General features: G+C 34.7%; 2 long non-coding RNA genes across 2 annotated transcripts in view; one reads left to right on the top strand and one right to left on the bottom strand.

Moving 5' to 3' along the window:
* The window catches only part of LOC128013859 (uncharacterized), a 94,526-nt gene extending 86,184 nt beyond the window's left edge, over positions 1–8,342 (bottom strand). The window contains exon 1 of the long non-coding RNA XR_008183433.1: positions 8,051–8,342. This is a non-coding gene — a long non-coding RNA (uncharacterized LOC128013859). The remainder of the gene's footprint in view (positions 1–8,050) is intronic.
* LOC128013868 (uncharacterized) lies at positions 3,048–4,734 on the top strand. The gene is made up of 4 exons (XR_008183442.1): positions 3,048–3,379; positions 3,525–3,609; positions 4,115–4,242; positions 4,363–4,734. It is a non-coding gene; the product is annotated as an uncharacterized LOC128013868 (long non-coding RNA).
* Positions 8,343–9,099: the final 757 nt, after the last annotated feature.

Raw genomic sequence — 9,099 nt, forward strand, 5'->3', positions numbered from 1 at the left:
TCTTTTTTTTTTTTTTTTTACAAAATTTATGCTCAAACCACTGGAGTCACATGGAATATTTTAACAATGTCTTTACTACTTGTCTGGGCCTTGAAAAGTGGTAATGATTTTTCTATCTATGTGGGGTCAGAAATCTCTAAGATTTCATCTAAAATATCTTAATTTGTGTTCCGAAGAAGAACTTAGGTCTTACGGGTTTGGAACAACATGAGGGTGAGAAATTAATGACAGAAATTTAATTTTTTGGTGAACTATCCCTTTAAACACTATGTTATTGACTATATATGCATATAGTCACCATATCTCCATCAGAACATATGCTGAGGAAAAAAGTCACACAAACATGAGTAAACACAAAGGTGAGTAAATTATGAGATATATCAATTTTAGGTGAACTATTGTTTATCTAGCACAGTCATGTTCAAATCACTAGGATGCTATGAATAATGTTTCTGACTTGACAAGTATATATGAATGTAAAAAATAAAATAAAGACAATAGTTAAAATGCATAACTTACATCAAGGACATCTGCATTTGATTCCACAGGCTAAAAATGAATATGGTAAATGGATATGTTAGCAATAGTACTGGACAATTGTTTACAATATAAGTTTATCTACTGATCTAAAGATGTAACTGTGGCTCTTGTAGCAGGATAATTATATCACAAACTGCAGAGATTTAATATACAGTATAGTAATTTTCATGTAGCTGTGGTATGAAGTACAACTTGTTCTGTTGTAATTTCTTTACAATTCTTTTAATTAATTTCTTGGTTTATTATAAATGTAAAAAAAATCTATTAGAAAAGTCATTATTTCAATAGTTGTGCTTAGTATGTGACATAATAGCATGTGGCATAGACATTACATAAAAAGCAGCTAATACTTACTTTAGGAGCATGTGAGAGGGGAACATGAGATGGAGTCTTTGACATCATGAACATCTGCAACAGATTCCACAAGCTATTGTAAACTGCACCAACAACAACAATAACGATAATGACAAACAAATTATTTAATTAGATTTAAATCTTACGTCAGGGGCATCTGCATTTGACTTCATGGGCTGAAATAAGTAGGCAGAAATATTACTACAGAGCAAGCAAAGAACTCCAAAGGTCTTAAAAAGTTTTAAAAGGCAAGGAAATGTGGAGCATTGTCATAACTGTTACATCCAACCCATTCTCACTCCAAAGGCGTCAAAAACCGAAGCATGGTCAAGCGCCCCTAGCGTCACTTTTATGACGCCAAATGTGCCTCTCGGCGTCGAATATCGAAGCACTACGACCTTCATTGCTTTCAATGGGAAACTTTTGGCGTCAGAATTCGACACGACGAGGACATGAGATGTTTATCGCTATGAAATCACGTTCAAGAAGTCTCATTCAGCACACATCGCGATACTTGCTATCAGTTCCACAGTTTGGGTGAGTAGTCCTAAATACGCTCTTTTAATGCCTTTTATAAATGTATTCTGTCTTATTTATTAATCAGATTAGTGCCATATGTTTAATCGCTGTATTATATCGGTCATCCGCGGCTGTCTTTGAGTTTCATTGCGTTTAAATAAATGAACACAGCTGCTAATTAGTCTGATTAAACTCTATCTGTCACCTGACGTGCCATAGACCTTCGATCCGTTTTATATTATTATTAATTTCAGGATCAATGATGTAAGTTGTATTTGTAGTAAAATCATGGTAATCACGACACTTACAATAGTAATAAATGAAATGTGAAGTTAAAACACAGTAAACGGGACATTAGTAACTGTAACTGTAGTTTTACTATGGTATATTAATAATCAATACAACAATACAATAATCACCAAACCAGCTATGTTTGTATCACTGTAATGTTAGTGTTTTTATGTGCTTTTATATGACAGATATCACAGTAATCATATGTTCTGTAGCATGCTTTTAATACCTTTTAATGTAAATCCCCCCCCCCCAAAAAAAATCAAATTAAAAATAAATAATAAAACATGCATTTTTCCATTTTGCAGTTCATTCATATCAGTTTATATTTAAATATATATTTATATATATTTATTATATCTAAATATTTTGCTCACAGATCATTATTAACATTCTGTATATAATTCAATTTTATTTTCTCTCCCCTTTTTTTATTTTTTTGTATATTTTTAGCTGAAAAGACGTAAAGGCAGTCAGCCCAGTGGTGTTTCTGGAGAGGGATTCCTTCAGTAATGGAGAAGACAGAAAGCTGCGGAGGCAGATATTTGCAGCAGTAAGTCTGTGATAGTTTGTCCCTTTTATCAAACATTCCTGCTGTTATAATTTGTACAGCATTTGTTGTTTCTTAAACTGCTGCACTGTCCAAATACCCACACTTGCCATCTTTGCACTTGACCACTTGATTACTTATTTGAAGTCTTTCCTGTATTTGGCCTAGTGTTCAAGTGAGCATGATGACCACAAGTGTGTGTCGAACTTTTCATGACCTGATGACTGTGTTTCCCAATCCTGGTCCTGGAGAACTCCAGCACTGCATGGTTTTGGTGTCTCTCTTATCTGCCTTGGAGTCTTCACTGATGAGCTGATGAGTTGAATCAGGTGTGTTTGATCAGGGAGACATCTCAAATGTGCAGTGTTGGGCTTCTCCAGGACCAGGATTGGGAGCCACTGCCTTATGGGACACTTATGTGTTTACAGAGATTTTTAATAACTAATTATCAATATTTCACATACTGTACATTGGACAGCTTCCCAAGACCTCTTGTGAGATCTCGGCAAAAAGTCTGACGATTTATTCCAAAACATGATGCATGATGGGATACACTAAGCTTTGTATAGTGCTCCGGAGCATTATTGGAGAGGTTTAGTGTGTGTTAAGGACGCTGTGCTTTGGCATTATTAAGACCGGGGACAGTCTCGTTCACACACTGTCACGTACACACACACTCAAGTGGCCAAGACTGCAAGTGTGGGTATCTGGACAGGGTCAAAGTCTTAAAAATGATCCCTAAACACATCATAGTCTTAATAATCCAGTTTAACACTTGTATGATATTGTACAAGCCCCAGGATGGTCTCATCTGACACTATCAAAAGAATTCATATGACTATAGCTTGCTATTAATTACTTGCTTTCAATAATGGATGCATTTAACATTTAATTATACAGCATCTTTACAGAGGTGTAATGTACAAGTTGCACGTAATTAATAATATTTCCTTCTTTCTGTCTTACAGGATTTTTTGCAGATAATCCTAATGCTGTTCTTCTTTTTCAGGTCTAAAATATCAAGCTCAACAACTCACTCAAGAGCCAACCCTCACAAACCTTCCTAAAAACTAAAAGAGCTATTACTGAGTCTCAGCGACTCTTGCCACAATCAGCTCTTCCCAGGTACATTTGTTTAGAATATTTTTTTTTTAATCAACATTTACTCCTCAAATGCTCTGGTCTGAATCTTACTTGAAATTAACTTAATTATGTTTAATGAGCAATATTAATTGCACAAGGAGTAAGTAGAGATTATCTTGTTTCACAGAAGAGAAGGAAGACCAAGGAAATGATTTGCTCAGGATGAGAAATGAAGATGGTCATCTTGTGCTCAAACAAACAGAAGTCCTCTGGTATGTGTGTGTTGAAGCAATGCTGTGTTATACAACATTTTATGATGATCTCTCACAGAACTGGTCATGTCAGCCTTGATTTCTTTTTTTACTATTACAATTACAGCATGTTAGCAAAGTGTGACTGGACATTTTTAATATTATGTTTTTAAAAACACACCACCTGTTTTAAGAGTAGACAAGTATCATGAAATTGGTTTAGTTGATATAAACACCAATGTACATTATTTCATTGTTTTCTAAATGTTATGTTATAAATTGTGAATTGATAGTTGATTGGTTTGAAGCCAGGCCTTACACTGCACAGACTAAAACACATTTGTGAGAGAAGTCAGGAACTTAGGAGAAAGATTCTAGAGGAAAAAAACACATTTACTGCAACAATAGATCAATTCTAGAGTCTCTGAGAACTACACATGCTAATGGAGTCTCATGAGCAAGACCTTTGCCTCTGTAACTTTTTCTTAATTCTTTAATTTTTATTGCAGTATTGTAATTTGTACAGATGATCTCATCAGCCAAATGAGGGGTTTTGACCAAGTGATGCTCTTGAAAGGAGTGAAAGAAGAGGATGTCCTAAATTCTCTTCAGAGAAAAAGCTTCTCAAAAGGTCTTAAAACAGCTTGAAGAATGGTAAGTGTACAGTACTACAAGGGTCATAGTTGCTCACCCTGCTAAAATCACACAGAACATAAGATGAGCTCTCTGTCCATTAAACAACTTCATCTGGATTGCTTGTTTCACTTTGACCAGGTCTGGGATCTTAGGACTGAGAGATCCTCTGGCTGAGGACAAGCTACACCACATCAGTGCTGGATATCAACCACAAACTGTTTCCAGACACGAGAGAAGAAGAACACAATGGGGAGATGAAACCAGTTTAGATGTGATGATGGGAATCATTATTTTCTGGAACAGTATCTCATGTCTTATATGTATCACATGATCTGTATCACAGTTGACTGGATGGGACTGTGTGACTTTTAAGGACATTTCATCACTCATCTGTGAGAACTGATTTATATATGAGGTTAATGTATTTTTGATGATAATTATTTTCATTGAATCTTATTTGTCTTGATGCTACTTTATCATCTTTATAGTCTATGCTTCAATAAAATGAATATGATGAATATTGTGTTCTGAAGATTCTTGGTAAATACATCATTTTACTAGGTAGGCTCATATGTGTTTATTTTAGACTTGGAAAAACAACATATTAATTATTGGGATTATTTTTTATTTAAGACATAAACATTTTTGATCGGATTAATAACATCTGGGACATCAGTACACCAGAAAGTAATTTTTTTATATTTTAGTAACAAATATGCAAATTTTTTGTGAAATAAAGGGAGTTACGAGATTAATAATTCTGCATTACAAGATGGTGCCATGGGCTTTATTGTTACAAACACTTGAGGGATAACTGAGAATGTAGCAGGAATGATCAACGTGGATCTAGTAATGCATTAAAACCAAGAGCATACACATTACTGATGTCCAGTACCTGAGGGGCAAGATACAGTGAGGGTGAGGAGGACATTTTTACACTGATTTTTGCTAATTAGTTATATATATATATATATATATATATATATATATATATATATATATATATATAAATTAATATTCTTAGCACTGCATGAATTTGTCCTTGTGTAATAGTGAAGTATCACAATGTGTATACATTGTCCTTGATTACTGCTTTACAGTGGGGAATAGATAAAGGCAAGTTGTTGCAGGTTCATCCATTATATTTCTTGCCATTTACTTAAAAAATCAAAGAAATAATCTATTATTTTCATTATTAAATCATTTCTTTCTAATTTTTCCATGTTTCATCAGATGGCCTCACAATGTCCTGTCAAAAGGTATAATAGCAATGATGTAAGAATTAGAAAACAGAGGACTGTGAAAACTGTCAGATATAAATGTGACTCAGCTCAGTTTGTTGTCCATGATGAGGAGAATACATATATGTAGGTTTTACTGCCCTTCTACCCCCAGGGGCCCAGTAGCACCCCCCGGAAGAGCCCAAAACTGTACATTTCAAATGGCTGTAAATCAGAGTCCAATTAACATATCAAAGAGAAAATGGGCAGGATTATTACTTATGCTATCCTGATAAAATAATGTTGAGCTCAGTTTTCAGAAATAAATGGAAAGCTGACATAAAGGCATTTTAAATATTGCTCACTGTAAAATACCACATTTCAGCCTGCCTCTCAAATATATCATAGAGGTTTGCACAATAAACATATTTAGATATCCAGTTTTCCTTAAAATAAATAATTTATTTCGTTTCGTTAATAAAAAGTTTTAAACTACATTACCCACAAGCCTCCGTCGTTCTATCTATGCAAAGGCAACACTAGGGGGCTGTTTTTTGTAGTTCATTGAAGTTATGCTTAGGGTTAGGATTAGGATCTCGCTAAAGATGTCATTTTTGTCAAGATAGCAACACTTCATTGTTGACTTAATATATTACTAATGTGATGATAGCAGCAAAACATACTTTTTAACATGATGCGCTGTTTAATATGGGTTAAAAGATAGTCCAACCACAGACTGTCCTGAAAATTCATAGCCAATGACATCAAAGCTGAGCAGCAGCGTCACACTTCCTTATCCATTTATGACCGACGTCTTTCGTTTTTCGGAGGGATAAGGGATAGATTCGGTTAACAATAGATTAAGCTTGCTACTTATTAGATTCTGTTTTATTAACGTCTACACCTTCCTCCGTTGTTCAGCTTGACAAACATGGGGCAATATTGATGTGCACATGCCCAGCAGTCGCAGTTGTATCCAACAGACAGATTCCTCTATAATAAATATAAGACACATTTTTAAGATTTGTATTTTTTTTTTTGACCAAAGACAAATATATTTACTAATCAAATGACGTGCTTCTAAAATTTACACTGTATATTACATTGTGTTTTAAAGTTAAAATTGTTCACATTTGTGTTTCTGTGATTTACCATTCTCTACCATTTAAACTCTAGGAATAAAAACTGAAATTATAAATGAATGAATGAATGAACAAATAAATACATAAAGCATAATAAACATGCATATTTTTGTAAGGATCTTCCATTATTTATTTATATGTCAAACTCATTTAAAGACAACATGCCCAAATTACTACACTGCATCCTCTGTCACCAAGCTCGTTTTTGCCACCATAAAGAATAAAAAGGCAGTTATGTTGTAAACATTAACTATTTTCAGTATGCAAATGAAAATGCTTTTATTAAAAAACAAAACAGTAAATACAGTATGTCTTTCAGAGAACACTGGAAAAAGTGTTGTGACCAAAATGTTATACAACACAATGTAAATGTTTCAAACTCACAAAAAAACACCATGAAGACATGCATGTCAAGTGTGCAATATATTTTTAATATGGAGCGCTATTTTTAACTATTGTTTTCATCACTGGTTCTGTAATGTATTCATTATGAGCTTATAATTAAAACAAAGTTACATCTTCTGCAAAAATCAAACCACTGCAAAGTCTAATCACTGATCCAGGGACCATTTCTGTGTGTGCGGGGGATAAAGAGTTAACGAGGTGAGTCCTTGTGCATGATGGAGCTACAGCGTTATCCTCAAACAATCCTGTAAGACAGAAAGGAAGGAAATATTAAATTACATTCAACTTATACATTACACTGTGTTTTGTTTAGACCATAAAAGCAGCCTCTGTAAAGATGCTGTATAATTAAATGTTAAATGCATCCATTATTGAAAGCAAGTAATTAATAGCAAGCTATAGTCATATGAATTCTTTTGATAGTGTCAGATGAGACCGTCCTGGGGCTTGTACAATATCATACAAGTGTTAAACTGGATTATTAAGACTATGATGTGTTTAGGGATCATTTTTAAGACTTTGACCCTGTCCAGATACCCACACTTGCAGTCTTGGCCACTTGAGTGTGTGTGTACGTGACAGTGTGTGAACGAGACTTTGCCCGGTCTTAATAATGCCAAAGCACAGCGTCCTTAACACACACTAAACCTGTCCCATAAGGCAGTGGCTCCCAATCCTGGTCCTGGAGAAGCCCAACACTGCACATTTGAGATGTCTCCCTGATCAAACACACCTGATTCAACTCATCAGCTCATCAGTGAAGACTCCAAGGCAGATAAGAGAGACACCAAAACCATGCAGTGCTGGAGTTCTCCAGGACCAGGATTGGGAAACACAGTCATCAGGTCATGAAAAGTTCGACACACACTTGTGGTCATCATGCTCAATTGAACACTAGGCCAAATACAGGAAAGACTTCAAATAAGTAATCAAGTGGTCAAGTGCAAAGATGGCAAGTGTGGGTATTTGGACAGTGCAGCAGTTTAAGAAACAACAAATGCTGTACAAATTATAACAGCAGGAATGTTTGATAAAAGGGACAAACTATCACAGACTTACTGCTGCAAATATCTGCCTCCGCAGCTTTCTGTCTTCTCCATTACTGAAGGAATCCCTCTCCAGAAACACCACTGGGCTGACTGCCTTTACGTCTTTTCAGCTAAAAATATACAAAAAAATAAAAAAAGGGGAGAGAAAATAAAATTGAATTATATACAGAATGTTAATAATGATCTGTGAGCAAAATATTTAGATATAATAAATATATATAAATATATATTTAAATATAAACTGATATGAATGAACTGCAAAATGGAAAAATGCATGTTTTATTATTTATTTTTAATTTGATTTTTTTTTTGGGGGGGGGGGGGGATTTACATTAAAAGGTATTAAAAGCATGCTACAGAACATATGATTACTGTGATATCTGTCATATAAAAGCACATAAAAACACTAACATTACAGTGATACAAACAACTGGTTTGGTGATTATTGTATTGTTGTATTGATTATTAATATACCATAGTAAAACTACAGTTACAGTTACTAATGTCCCGTTTACTGTGTTTTAACTTCACATTTCATTTATTACTATTGTAAGTGTCGTGATTACCATGATTTTACTACAAATACAACTTACATCATTGATCCTGAAATTAATAATAATATAAAACGGATCGAAGGTCTATGGCACGTCAGGTGACAGATAGAGTTTAATCAGACTAATTAGCAGCTGTGTTCATTTATTTAAACGCAATGAAACTCAAAGACAGCCGCGGATGACCGATATAATACAGCGATTAAACATATGGCACTAATCTGATTAATAAATAAGACAGAATACATTTATAAAAGGCATTAAAAGAGCGTATTTAGGACTACTCACCCAAACTGTGGAACTGATAGCAAGTATCGCGATGTGTGCTGAATGAGACTTCTTGAACGTGATTTCATAGCGATAAACATCTCATGTCCTCGTCGTGTCGAATTCTGACGCCAAAAGTTTCCCATTGAAAGCAATGAAGGTCGTAGTGCTTCGATATTCGACGCCGAGAGGCACATTTGGCGTCATAAAAGTGACGCTAGGGGCGCTTGACCATGCTTCG

This window comes from Carassius gibelio, chromosome B25, assembly GCF_023724105.1.
Source record: "Carassius gibelio isolate Cgi1373 ecotype wild population from Czech Republic chromosome B25, carGib1.2-hapl.c, whole genome shotgun sequence".
NCBI classification, from domain to species: domain Eukaryota; kingdom Metazoa; phylum Chordata; class Actinopteri; order Cypriniformes; family Cyprinidae; genus Carassius; species Carassius gibelio.